Source organism: Cydia strobilella, chromosome 19 (assembly GCF_947568885.1).
Source record: "Cydia strobilella chromosome 19, ilCydStro3.1, whole genome shotgun sequence".
Lineage (NCBI taxonomy): Eukaryota > Metazoa > Arthropoda > Insecta > Lepidoptera > Tortricidae > Cydia > Cydia strobilella.
In genome coordinates this window covers 2,215,049-2,229,719 of record NC_086059.1, presented here as the reverse complement: position 1 = coordinate 2,229,719, position 14,671 = coordinate 2,215,049, and the positions used below count along the sequence as shown (strand labels likewise).

Sequence of the window (14,671 nt, the reverse complement as noted above, 5' to 3'; positions counted from 1 at the left end):
GTCTTGGCACCATTAAGCTTGTCTGGGTGAAGTCAAAGCAATGTATTCTTTATTCAAATAGGCTTAGCAACAAGCACTTTTAAAGGTTAAAGGCGATGAAGGTCGTAGAGGGTTATATGAACTTTTGAACATAAGGTTAGCCAGGGAAATCGCAATTATAAATGCAACTACTCTAGAACTACCTACCAACCAACCACCAACTAGATGGTCCGATCAAATTAAGAAGGCCACCTCAGGCAAACTCCATCAAGCGGTGAGGGAGAGAGATCAAGACCGATGGAGACAAATCACATGAGCTGCAAAACCAAGTGGTCACTATCCTCAGTAATGAGGGACCGACAAAGAAGAAGAACTACGTACAAGAAATGAATCAAGTTAAACCCATTTGTATTAATGTCGCACCTGCGCCAGTCAACAAAAAAAAGAGTAATTTAAAGTATAAGTTTTGAATTTGGCCCATAATGCAATGAATTGCAATGAGGGATAATTGCAACTGTGGATTTTTTTTTGTACAATTCTGTTGTTGTTGGCTTATCTTACAAAGTTATTGAGTATCGGGTATATCAATTTGACTAAGTTTTACTTTACGTCAACGCAGCGTTAGAAGCTTGCATCGAAAACGATATTTCGGACGAATCTGGGACCGAAAGAATGTAGGACCGAATATATTTTAATACGAGTATGTAAGCCTTCTAAATACGTCTTTCGATTTCAATTTATTTATTGATAAAATAATAATTTTACACGTCACATTTTCAAATTTACAATTATAATTTATATTCCATATACAACAATAATTAGTATTAATTATAGTAGGTATTTATAGCTAATTATATCACATGCGTATTTGCGTTGAGCTTGAGTCCGAGTATGAATGTCACATGAACTCGACTGTACTTTTTATAAACTTTTCTTATAATTTTACTTGCTTAAGAAGTCTTTCTGTCTAGAATAAGTTTGCATCGAAAATAAATGTGACAAACAGCCTAGCCACTTCCAGTTCCAGAGCATCTGTTTTTAAATAATTAACGCGCGTCCCAGTTTTTCCGTTTAAATCGTCAGTGATCAATATTGTAACGATACCGTCAGGTCGGGCCAATTGAATTACTTATGTGTCGTGATTGGCCCAGGATTGTGATTGTGATTGCAATGCTGATTGCGGCGGAATAAATGATTGCGCGGCCGATGGATCTTATTAGGTGTTGATTTGGGTTTTAAATTGGAGTGTGGAGTAATTAGTGGGGAAATTGCTTTTTTGGGATTGAGTTTTTTGGGAGTGCGTATACGGAAATAACGAAATTGGTTAAAAAACCTGAATGGACGAGGAAAACAAAAAAAATATATTTTTGTTCATGTACAAAGCTTGTTTCACTAAGCTTGAGAAAAAAATAGAGAATAATGACATACTAGAGAAATTCCCAAGATCAGCCTGTGTTTAAAATGTTGCAAAGCGTGCCAGAAATCGCTCAAATAATTTCATTGAGTTTGATTGTTAATTCAAGAAAAGATTATTTAAATCACTAATCACCTGATGGTAGTAAAGCGATTAACGTCGGCCATGGACACCCGCAACACCAGTGGGGATGTTAGTGAGTTACCGGCTATGTACGAAGTGGTGGGAGTACTAAAGCAATTACCACTCTCAATGTGGCAACATTTCAAGTATTTAAATAACAACGGTTACACGCACGTGAATTATTTGTCGCTATTGGCGACATGTTTCGGACCCATCGGGGGTCCTTCTTCAGGCTTGAGTGCTCGCGACGGCTGCAGTGCACGGAGTTCAGCCGTCAAATTTACGTGAACGTAACCGATGTTATTTAAATATTTCAAAATTAGTCTCGAAAGTTTAATTTCCAGACATGTAAGTTTTCTTCGGCTCAAACTTTCAAATGATTAGAACTTTATACAGATAGTCCTCACATGACTGAAGCTCATTATTTAGGGCGTTATTCCACCATCTAAAATGGACGTCGTAGAACACAACATATTTAATCAAACCAATTAAGCGCCACGCGACCGCTTTGAACCTCCTAATCTGACTGTCAGATTTAAGCCAAAGAAAGGGTGCAGCGATGGACAATCCTGTGTCTTTGATGGACATAAGAATTAGTTGACGTTAGAAAGCTGACCTGACCAGTCGTCATTACATTTGAAAAATAATATCTTGTTATGTTACAAGGGGAACATAATAGTATAAGTATAAGTAGTAGTAGTAGTAAGGTTGTCTGGAAGAGATCGCTCTTCAGCGATAAGACCGCCTGTTGTCTACCTCTATCCTTAATCAATTGTTTCTGTAAGCTGTATCTTTTACTGAGGTGTGCCAATAAAGATTATTCTATCTATCTATTTACTTACTTCTAGGTACTTTGAAAAATAGCATGACATCTCACTTGTAATTGAGATCCGACTAAGGAAGTAACTAGGTAACTACACCTAACAGAAGATCACACTTCTTTAGTTAAGGCGATTCCCTGAGCCAGAAGGCGAAAAATCTCCTTATATGATCATGTTTTTCTAAGAGGCGTTGATATTCGTAGACGTGGAAAAAATATATGTAGTTCTTGACTATATTATCTTTAACAACATAGCTTCCGATACACGAATTATGACACTTCGCCACAGAATAACTAATAGTACTACCGTACAGAAAATTCACTCCTTCACAAAAGCCAGATTTAGGTACAAAATTATACCTACACTCGCCGCCTGCAAGCAAAATTGAAACTTATAACCGCGCACGAACCGTGAATCTTCTTTGCGCGCCGCAGTTTTATGACCGAGCTGCGAGTGTCGGCACGGGGTTGTCACTTAACAAGTTTTTGTACCTATACCTACTGATTTATTATTTTTAAGATAAATATGTAGGAATTACAAACGTAAACATACAATTTTTAGCCGGAGATAGTATGTCTGATTCTCACGGAAGTAGGTATGCCACAGAAGTACTTATTCCTTTGAAAATATGTCGGTCAATATAGTCCGGGATTTAAAAAAAATGTTTTTTCTGCTTCCTTGTTCTTCCGTTTATTCAGACATCCGTAAACAGAACATTATCTTTTATACAGATTAGATCGCGATTTTGGTTTCGAAGCGATTGCGTATTTTCAATTTTGCGCGAGCGGCAGCCCACTGCCATACACCTGCCCGTGCGGTGCGCCGGCCAAATATACCTAAACTGCGCAGTGACACCCCCCTGACTTCGCTCGATACAATTAATTCCCAAAGTAACCTCTAACTCGGACTTTTAATCCTACTTTACTCGGTTATTTATTATCTAATACTTTAAACAAAAAAAGAAGAAAAAACAATCTTAACATAAATAGTAATTTCATAGCTTTAGAATTTCGATGTTGTAAGATAACGTTTTTAAAATAAATAAAAATCTACAAAATTCGAACAAAATTGACACTTGGCGCGTATGTTCTTTCCCGTTCTTTCTTGCGAAATGTGACAAAGACAGCGGCCAACCGATGGAACGGCCTTAAATAATGTAGTGGTTTCTTGAAGCCCTATTAGACGACGTACTCTTAAATAATAGGTAATTATGACACAAATGTCATAAGAGTCAACATTGCCTATTACTATGATAACTGAATAGTGCCAAACATACAATCGTATCCACATAATATCATACGCTACACTTATCACTAACAGTATTAAAAAAACCGGCCAAGTGCGAGTCGGACTCGCGCACGAAAGGTTCCGTACCATTACGGAAAAAAACAGCAAATAAAATCACGTTTGTTGTATGGGAGCCCCATTTAAATATTTATATTATTCTGTTTTTAGTATTTGTTGTTATAGCGGCAACAGAAATACATCATCTGTGAAAATTTCAACTGTCTAGCTATCACGGTTCATGAGATACAGCCTGGTGACAGACGGACAGACAGACGGACAGCGGAGTCTTAGTGATAAGGTCCCGTTTTTACCCTTTGGGTACGGAACCCTAAAAAGCACAAAATATATTTATTATTGGGCACGCTCCTAATTCCTAAATATATTTTGGGCACGCATCTATTATTCCCAAATATATTTCTTACTTAGCCTGCGAGTGTGTGAGATACGCTGTCAATTCGTCGTACCATCGCCCACACTGCTAACTGACAGTTTTTAAACCTTATTACAATAGGCATAAGGTCTAGGTGGAAAGTTAAGCGTTGCTGTTTGTACATTTGTCTAAATGGGCCGGCGCGACATTAAATGAAATACATCGCTCTTGCTTAGCGGAGATGGAGACTGGTGTGCTATTAGACAACTGTCAACTGCCAGCTCGCTTAGGTACTGAATTCTTTAAGTCGATATACGTTTTAGTGTTATTTTATCTACATCAATATCATAGCCTCCCTATAATATATCGTCCGGCGGACTGATAGTCAGTGGGCCCCTTAACAAACATGTATCTGTGGGTGCATCGTAATTTAAACTTTACGTTATCGATAACCGATACCTTAATTACATTCAAATTTAGAACATCTCTGAGAAACAAAAAAATATGATTTGGCCTCTATTCTAATATCAGTCGAGATGACGTTTTATTCGAAAGGAAGTGTCAGTTGCATACAATTTTGTCAAATTTCGCATGTTACTTGATGTCGAATGATATGGCAGTCGGCCCCCGACTCTAGTTTGTCTCTGAATTAAAAAAAAAACAACGGATGCGTGACATGTGTGAAATAGTTTGTATCATCTCCATTTGACGTTTAATTAGTTTGTAAGTATAAAATTACTTTGTTTTGTTGAAGCTTATGATATTGATGTAGATAAAGTAGTGTATGTAACTGTGCAAAATGAAAATGAAAATTTATTAATAACATTAGGTTACAGGTCAAGGTTACATAAAATTCGAAATATTTATTATAAATTAGGCATTAAAATACTCGTGTGATCCTTTTATGAATCTCATTTCATTCGTTTCATAAACACACACAAGTATTTTAATGCCTTTCATTATGTAGCAGTCACATAAACTACTATTATTAAATACAAAACTTTACAATATGTGAGTAAAATGAAAAAATACGTAATGGTTACAGAAACTGTACTGCATAAAGCCCCATTTAGACGGTTCATGAACTTGCATGCAATATTTGGATATTGCTAACTACAGAGTACGGTCACAGACTTCAATTGTTGATCCATTTAGGGCTCAAGCTAATTTGGTTGACAAACTAACTCCTACTATTACTCCTTAAGGGATCCACTGACTATCAGTCCGCCGGACGATGTCGGCCTGTCAGTTAGAACAAAAATTTGACAGTTCCGAACAACTGACAGGTCGATATCGTCCGGCGGACTGATAGTCAGTGGGCCCCTTTAGTCTCCTTACAAACTATAAATAGCAAACTGCGAGCACACATCCTCATCTGTTGATCCGGCAAGACGTTTTTGACAAAAACATGAATCTTAAAACACAAATAACTACCTGAAATAACAAGAAAACATCTTACTTACTTACTTGGCTCACGCGATAAACCAAAGTGAGTCTTGGCCTCCAATACGAGGGCACGCCACCAATAAAACACCTAGTTACCTATTATTTCGTACAAACTACAGGTATCCTCATCTGTCCATCCGGCAAGACATTTTTGACAAAGAAACGAATAAAGGTTTTTTAAGCAAGACTCCAAGACTTGGTGTCCACCAGCCTGCTGCCCTATCAATTGAGCTACAAAGATTTCATATGCGTACGGAGCAAAATTAATCTACAACCTTTATAACCTGAGGCAGGGGTGCCCGACTTCTTCGCCGTCATCAGAAGTCGTATCGCAGGTTTCTGGGAGAGATTGAGAAGTTCAGACAATCGTATACTTAGGACCATCTCCGAGAACCTAAACAGCCCTATATTCCGTTACTGGTCATCCGTTCATCAGAACGAGAACAAAAAGTAAAAGTTAAGACTGTACTTACATCGTACCTATTAATAATGCAAATGAGACTAGTCATACCTATCGTCTGAAGCAACTATTAGTATAAGTTTAATTTTATTGTATTGTATTTTAATTTTTACTCTTATTTTACCTTATTGTTCTATGGACTTTTGTTTGAATTAAAGTGATTTAATTTTTTATTTATAACGCAAAGAAACACTTTTACAAGAAAGCATCTCCTAGTTACTTATTATCCCGTACAAACTACGGGTATCAAATCGCAAACTACCAGCACACGTCCTCATCTGTCGATCTGGCAAGACATTTTTCCCGGCGCCCGGCTCGCTCCGTAAATTAAAATGTGAATAATTAACACCCCCCACTACCCAACCCCCCACAGTATTAGTTTTAAACCTGCACGATTTGGGGGGAAAGTCGGAGTTGACGTTTGGAATTGTAATTACTGGGTTTTGATAGCATTTTATGTGTTATTGGGATTAATTTGGAGTTTTGAGGGGTGGATTGTGAAAAAGGATTATGATTGCGTCTGAGTGGCCTAGTTTAAAATAAATGTAATGTTTTGTGTAAATCCATTATTATACAACCTATTTAGTATTAAGAGTTAAATTAAAGATAATTTTGAGAAGAGTTCTAGTTAATGAACAAATGTAATAATAAGACCACGCGAAACCACGATGTCGCTAGCTCGGTCATCTGAAGAGGATAGGAGAAGATAGAGCTGTGTGAAAACGTCCATCTGGGCGTCCCAAATACCGTTGGAGTGACGAAGCTCTAAAAGACCTGTCCGCCCGCGGAGTCCCTAACTGGCGTGGAATAGGACAGAGTGGCGTTCTCTTGTGTCAGAGGCCAAGATCTTTTTTTGATCTTGTTTAGAAGTTGTGTGTTGAGTTTGTATAGAAGTTTGTATGCAGCGTGGCACCTTGTCTCTGCAGCTGACCGTACAGTAGTGGCAGTAATTAAATGGTAGTTAACGCTCCTTACGAGCAGGTTGGATTGGCAATTGATGGATTGCTACCTAGGCCACATCGAACGTTAACTGGTTCGTTTAGTGTGGTCGAGATTAACTGGTCCCAGGCGTTCCTTCAGTCGTCAACCCAAGCGTTGTGCCGGAGCGCGCGGAGCGGAGAGCGGCGCGCTGAAGGAAACTCCATCCCTTCAGCTCGCTTATACATAACATATTCTTTCACAACAAATTCCAAACTCTAGCTGGTTTTTCTAAAGCTGTGTCGTGGCAGAATGCTCGTCTCTAGCTAATTTCTTCACCCGATTTCACCTAATTATGCAATTACTTAGCCATAGGTTATTCAGTGCATGCGCACGCAATAAACATTCAAACAGTAACGCTAATACCCATCACTTTAATAACCTAACCGAATCCACTTCCATTTTTAGGGTTCCTTGTATGGCAAAACAATGAGCTGGTGCCGAAAGTTTCGCGCCATAATCTAAAAGTAGTTTACTTATGAGCAAAAGATTTTGTATTTTGTTTTAATTGATTGTGCATCTTGTTAATTGTGTATTTTTCTGTTTGTCGATATTTCTAAATTGTATGTATTTGCAGCAAACAAACAAATAAACGCTTTATCTATCTATCTATCTATCTATTAAAACATGAACAGTAAATATGAGGATTGATATATGGAGACAGGTAAGTTCAGAGAACTAACTCACAAAAAATATGGAAGCCAAAACCAACTGTACCTATAGCTTTTTGGAAGCACTCTATACAACACAATTATAATTCCTGCAGTCTTCCGTCTGGAATGCACATCAAATAAAAGAAGAATGTCGAATGATCAGAAGATAAAGCCAGCAAAACAGTGTTATTGCAAAATGATATTTTCCCATTAAAATTCCATCCATTCGCAAATTATCGTTTTTTTACCCGTCAGCGTATCGGCGGAACCAACACGAAACATTGGCACGCAACAAAACGGCATCCCATTCGATTCCGTCGGAAAAAAAGACAATCCAAATACGTACACGCGATTGCCATCTAAATAATTCAAGCCCGTGTCCTGTACTTGCTTTCCTAGCAACTTTATTTTACCGTTGACGAAACGTATCTCTCCATTCAATCGTTCTTATTCCCGTTATGTTAGGGGCTAGTTTGTAAGAGTTGTGAGTATTGGGAGCGGCAAATTTGTCTTGGTGTTTACATATGGAGTTTTTACAAGCTCTTACGCGAAATGTCGATCCGAATTTGCCCCCTATACTGATGATATGGGAAAAACAATGAAAGCCGATCGTAAAGCAAGACGTAAGGCGTCAATCACTCCGTTTTTCGGCTTTTCGCGGATTGCGTTTCGAATGAGTATGGAAATTTGTTCATCTTTCGGTAATTTTCGCGTTTGGGATCGGGATTTGGCAGTTGAATGACAGCGTAATAACCCCCGTTTTGGTTGTTTACTGATCGGGCGGAATTTGAATAGGGGGTTCTGATGTACTTTTGCATTTAGCTATTAACCTTTGGTATTTATACAACTTGAACTTACAAAAAAATTGTCGTTTTTTTTAAAAAGTTAAAATTTTGCATTTTCTAATGCATTTCCGTTCTGAAGCTACTCACCTTTACGTAGTAGTTGTTGAAAGCTCAGTGCACAGTGCATATTTTAGAATTCGCATATCTGATCTGCGATAAGTATAAAGCTTTGAGCAACTGTGTCGAAACTATTGTCCGAACACTCGGTTCTCCTACTAATAGTACATAAATATAAATGAATGTAGTTAAACTGTGATCAAAAGTTTAAATATAGCAAATTAGGCAGTTAGTGTTATCGATTTTCTTTTACCGTTGCTATGATTATATGCAAATGTTCCGAGTTCCGAAACAAGAAAGAGATGAAACAAATGGTGATTCTGGCAGACTTTCTGATGCTTTAGACATTAAGAAGGAAATTGTAGAAAACGTTAGGTATAGAATAAATTTAAGTGGAAAAAATACTGCCTTGGGTGAGACTTGAACTCACGGCCTCTGGATCAATACTCCAGCGCTCTGCCAACTGAGCCACCAAGATCTCATCCATAGTCAGCAAATCTTCCCATTATATGGGTCTAGGGGACTCTAAGAACATTTACCGTAAGAGCGTTACACTTCTTAAACGGCCACCGGAGTCCAAGTCTATTGGAAATTCACCATGCAGTTACGATTATTATGAAATTAATTTTAAACAAGCATCGCATCGCATGGCATAGCATCGTTCCCAGACGTTTCTGCTTGTTAATTAACGTATAGGTAAGTAAAATTCAAGACTTGATTGATTCTTTGTTATCTTACGGGCCAATTCGAACAATGATCTAGATAGCAACTAGATATTTAATTATCTACTAGATATGAAACAAAAACGATAACGAGAAATTTAAGAGTCATGTCAAATTTGACATTTCTGCGATTCCGAATGTCCTCTTGAACGATCTCTTAAGGATTTGCTTAAGATATTACTTAGACATCCAATAGATATCTAATGGATATCCCAAAACGTCACAATAATTGTAGCGTGAAATGACAATTGGTTTCTCGAATCAAACTGCAAAAGATAACTAGTTGAGAAATAAACTATAACGTATCTATTAGATCTCGTATTGTTCTCGTATCTAGTAATTATCACGTTGTTTGAATTGACCAGTTAGATAGCTTTTCTAAAATGTTTACGATGGCTGCTATTCCACTACGGCGGAAATGAGCGAATATATATTCAAACAATAGCATTAGTTAGTCCACATTTCTTCTTAACTTTGCTGGATTACAACCAAAACAATTGGTTAATAATTTCTCTCATCTCCATGACAGTGAAAAGGAAACCTAAGACGATTAAAGTTTAAAAATTCAAAATGTATGTTCCAGACAAAGATAGATATAACTCCGTAATAGATGGATACAGTCTAAGGAAAAAACGTGCCTCGAAAATCAAGATAATTTGATTCTCGTTCAGAGGGCGCTACTAGTTTTGGCCTACAGTCGTATAGATGGCGTTGACGGTTTCGTTTGTTATTTAACAATTTTAACGCATATCAGTGAAAGAACATGGGTCAAAATCATAAAAATAATTAATGCAAATAAAAAAAATCATTTATCTATATAAAATTAAATACATTCTATCGTATTTTTATAAATCTTCATTTTTAGTTTTAAAGTGTGTCGACAGATGGCAGTGAATTTACTGGGGTTACAAAATTTACTATGACAGTACCGCTCTAGTATAAGTTACTCGTTCCAGACGAATATTTATGTTTACACACTCAACATAATACATTTCTAAAGACGAATAAAATACACACTAAAAGGGATCCGGACCAAAGGTGCTTATTCATTACCCAATTTAGAATTTACAAGCAGATGTGTACGGACTTAATCAATTTCTGTTCGCAGCCGCGTTAAAGGTGACGTTCTGACATTAACATATTTTTGCAATGGCCATGTTATTTCAAAGGGGCTGGTTTCAAAAATACGACGTCGGCACACACTCTCATTAACTTTGTAACACATAAGGAGCGGGCTGAATACTAATTGAGATGGTGGAGATGTTGGTGTAGATGGTACATGTCTCTGATGCGCTGTGATGCCGAGTGCATATGTTACGTTTTCAACTAAAAGGTAACACATTGTCGGTTGTCGATAAGGTTGATTTCAAATTGGACATAGCGTCTTACTGATAACCGACAATAAGTACCCTTTTGGTTGAAAATGGTACTTATATCGGGCCGACATAGGCTAATCTAAGGAAATGTGTGAAATGAAATGCGTTTATTTGCTTAACATTATGTACAGATAAGATGGTAGTCTAAAGTATTATGTCCAGATATTGTCAATACCTTATAATAGTAGACATACAAAATAATTTAAAAACCACACAACAACAGCCGAACCAACAGTCGAAACAGCCGGACCATGGTGCAGCGAGGCGTCCGAATTGTTCAGAGAACTGGGTCGGCGGCTGAGAGAGAGGGGCAGCGATCCCCGATCTGGGTCTTGGCTTGTCCAACAAGTCTCCATTGCCATACAGCGCGGCAACGCTGCGAGTGTGATGGGTACTTTTGGAGCAGGCATGCCACAGAACGGGTCTTAGGTTAGTTAAATAGTTTTAAATTTGTGTTTGTAAAATAGTATTGTAATGTAATTATGATGACATTTAATGTAATGTTTTAATTGTAATATCTTTAATTGTACTTTATCGTTTAGATTTTGAAATGACATTTAAATAATTTGTGATCAATTAATTAATTTAAAAACCTATTAACATTATATTACATATTATTATAATCAATTACAATAATTTATTAAACATTTACAATGACAAAAGAGCCAAGAATAAATGAATTAATAAATAGTAAAATGTCACAATATTAATAAAAATCTACATTTAAATATTCCTTAACGCTATAAAAATTGTGCTCGCTTAAAAATATTATAATTGCACGTCTAAATTTAATAAGTGGCATAATTTAATAAGTGTGGAAGGAAGGGTGTGGGAATCCTACACAGGAACAGGCGCTGTGTCGCCTAAATGATTTTTATTTAGTGTATGTACGTAAGTTTGTAAGGTCGTATGGTTGACCGGTAGAGAATGCCATTTGGCATTAAGTCCGCCATTTGTACATTGTATAAAATTTGTGCAATAAAGTTTAAATAAAATAAAAAAACCGGCCAAGTGCGAGTCGGACTCACACACGAAGGGTTCCGTACCATTAACTATAAAAACGGTCACCCATCCAAGTACTGACCCCGCCCGACGTTGCTTAACTTCGGTCAAAAATCACGTTTGTTGTATGAGAGCCCCACTTAAATCTCTATTTTATTCTGTTTTTAGTATTTGTTGTTATGGCGGTAACCGAAATACATCATCTGTGAAAATTTCAGCTGTCTAGCTATCACAGATCACGAGATACAGCCTGGTGACAGACGGACAGACAGACGGACAGCGGAGTCTTAGTAATAGGGTCCCGTTTTTACCCTTTGGGTACGGAACCCTAAAAAAATGGCCACTGGATAACATGGCATGGTATCATCATCCCATCCGTTAACGCTGTCGCGTCTACGGGTGTACGGTTGTACTCTCTGACACCGGCCGCGTGGGGAGCGTAGGGGGCCGCGATGGTGTTAATTATACGATTTTCTTTGATAATAAGTTAATAAATATTGGATAAGGCTCACCCTCGGCTGGCCCTTTAATGAACCCGCTGTAGGTGTTCGGTTGCTCTGTAGTGGCTGATAGGATATATTTAGTTAATATTTGTCGTGATGCCCATAAACACAATTTTACTAAAATACCAAGTGCGCGACGGACTCGCGCAGGAAGGGTTCCGTACCATTACTCAAAAAACGGCAAAAAAATCACGTTTGTTGTATGGGAGCCTCACTATAAAATTTATTTTATTCTGTTTTTAGTATTTGTTGTTATAGCGGCAACAGAAATACATTATCTATGTAAATGTCAACTGTCTAGCTATCACGGTTCTTGAGATACAGCCTGGTGACAGACGGACAGACGGACGGACAGCGGAGTCTTAGTAATAGGGTCCCGGTTTTACCCTTTGGGTACGGAACCCTAAAAAGGGCGACGGTCGCAACCAAGGTGTCTGTCAGGATCGAACGTATATTGATCTTTTGATCTCCGATCCTTTGATCAGGCGGTTAACTCGATTAAAGAGGGGTTGCCTTTAACAAATGCTCGTGTGTCGCCAATATCCAGCCTTAATAATCTTTGCTAGTATAATATATGGACGCAGTCAATAATAGCGAATAGAAAATTTAGTGGCAAAAAAATAAGTGCATTCCCGTTGCCAGGGAGGTTTTGGGATTATACTGAGCAACTTTTACTATGGGACCAACCACGAAATCGCGAAAAAAATTTGGCTGTTTCATACATTTTGCCTGGTCCATTTTCTATGGTACGGTATTTTTTTTTTCGCGATTTCGTGGTTGGTCGTGGCCATCCGCTCTGTTGTTGTTAAATGAACAGTCAGCATTAAAGTAGCGGATCAGACTACGCGTTGGAAGTACCATTCCCTGATGAAATGACTTAAAAGTTAATATATTTTTCCTTTTCCTTTATACTTTTCCATGGATGTGGGTTCGAGTCCCACGTTGACCAGAGTTGATCATCGTTGATTTTTAGGGTTCCGTAACCAAAGGGTAAAAACGGGACCCTATTACTAAGACTCCGCTGTCCGTCTGTCTGCCTGTCACCAGGCTGTATCTGATGAACCGTGATAGCTAGACAGTTGACATTTTCACAGATGATGTTCTGTTGCCGCTATAACAACAAATACTAAAAAGTACGGAACCCTCGGTGCGCGAGTCCAACTCGCACTTGGCCGTTTTTTCCATTGTGATTGACATCTGTATATACAATTTATGAAATGAGTGACGTCCGCCGTCGCATTTCTGTCACGATTATGACGTCCATTCCGTCACTGATTTCTATTAGGGAGATTGACAGAATGCAGTGGCGGCGGCAGCGACGCGGCAATAGTGACGTTAACATTCGAACGTCACCTTTAAACTTAGCTAACTTAGCGGTTTCACTCACGTATTTTTAGTCACTCGCGCGACATGTTTCGGAGAGCCTAGGTCTCCATTTTCAAGCACTAACAGTGCAGTGCGGTGCTTGAAAATCGAGACCTAGGCTCTCCGAAACATGTCGCGCGAGTGACTAAAAATACGTGAGTGAAACCGCTAAGTTAGCTAAGTTAATATGTCTCACGATAGTTTAAATTCGGTCACCTTTAAACTTATTGCGAATAAGTAAAACACAGCAAACACATATCCATTCGGACTTAGGACATAAGTTAGTTGACTCGCCCCTACACGACTTCACTGGTCATAGGTAGTGTTGGTTGGGACTCGAGTCCTTTGAGTCCTCTGCTTCAAGACTCGACTCAGTTTTTCAGACTTATAATTCAATCTAAACTCGAGTTCTTTTCAACTTGTTAGTGTCCCGAGTCTTTTGTAGAGACTTGAGTCCTTTTCAGAGAGCTCTTGATTTTTTTACAAACAATTTCGAAATGCATTGTCTTTATGTAAAATTTGTAGATTATGTACACAGATCATACAACAACGCCTAATTTCTTTACAGTTATTTAGAATAAACCTATAAAAATGTTGACGGAGTCTTTATTCGGAGGCTCGAGTCCTTTTGAGTTGCTCGTTGAGAAAAGACTCGACTTGGGGCTTAAAAGACTCAGAAGTGTTTTAAGCGCCGAGTCTCGTAAAAACGAGCTGAGTTCTTCAAATTCAGACTCAAAAGACTCGAGTTCCTACCAACACTAGTCATAGGGACATTTATGTAAAACACAAAGTAGGCAAATAAATGATATTCTGATTCTGATTACCTACCATTCTCTAACAGGTTAGCAAAAAAAGATATGCCTCTACATGTACATAGGACAATTAAGCCCGGTTCACATTTGTCTGATGTGTCGTGTTGTGTTGTGTCGTGACGCATATCGGTTTCATACATTTGTGCACATTTGTCTGACGCAGCGTGCATCAGAAAAATGTGAACGCAATTATATTAAATGTATGAAACCGATATGCGTCACGACACAACACAACACGACACGACAGACAAATGTGAACCGGGCTTACTGTGACAGATATTTGAACGCAAACTGTAGAGATATATATTAAATCACATTTAGAAACGGGTCTATCGCGAATTTATTTTGTTACCTTTATTTACCGACGTTTCGACACAGGTTTCACTGGTCGTGGTCGCGGCTAACTGACGTCCCAGCAAAATGTCAAAACAGAGATTTGTGTGACTACCCCACGAAAA

General features: G+C 38.2%; 1 protein-coding gene and 1 non-coding gene across 2 annotated transcripts in view; both read right to left on the bottom strand.

Moving 5' to 3' along the window:
* LOC134750065 (nuclear pore complex protein Nup88) overlaps window positions 1-14,671 on the bottom strand; it is a 172,808-nt gene that overhangs the window by 34,102 nt on the left and 124,035 nt on the right. The gene's annotated exons all lie outside the window — the stretch shown is intronic.
* Window positions 8,839-8,911, bottom strand: Trnan-auu (transfer RNA asparagine (anticodon AUU)). The gene has a single exon. It is a non-coding gene; the product is annotated as a tRNA-Asn (tRNA).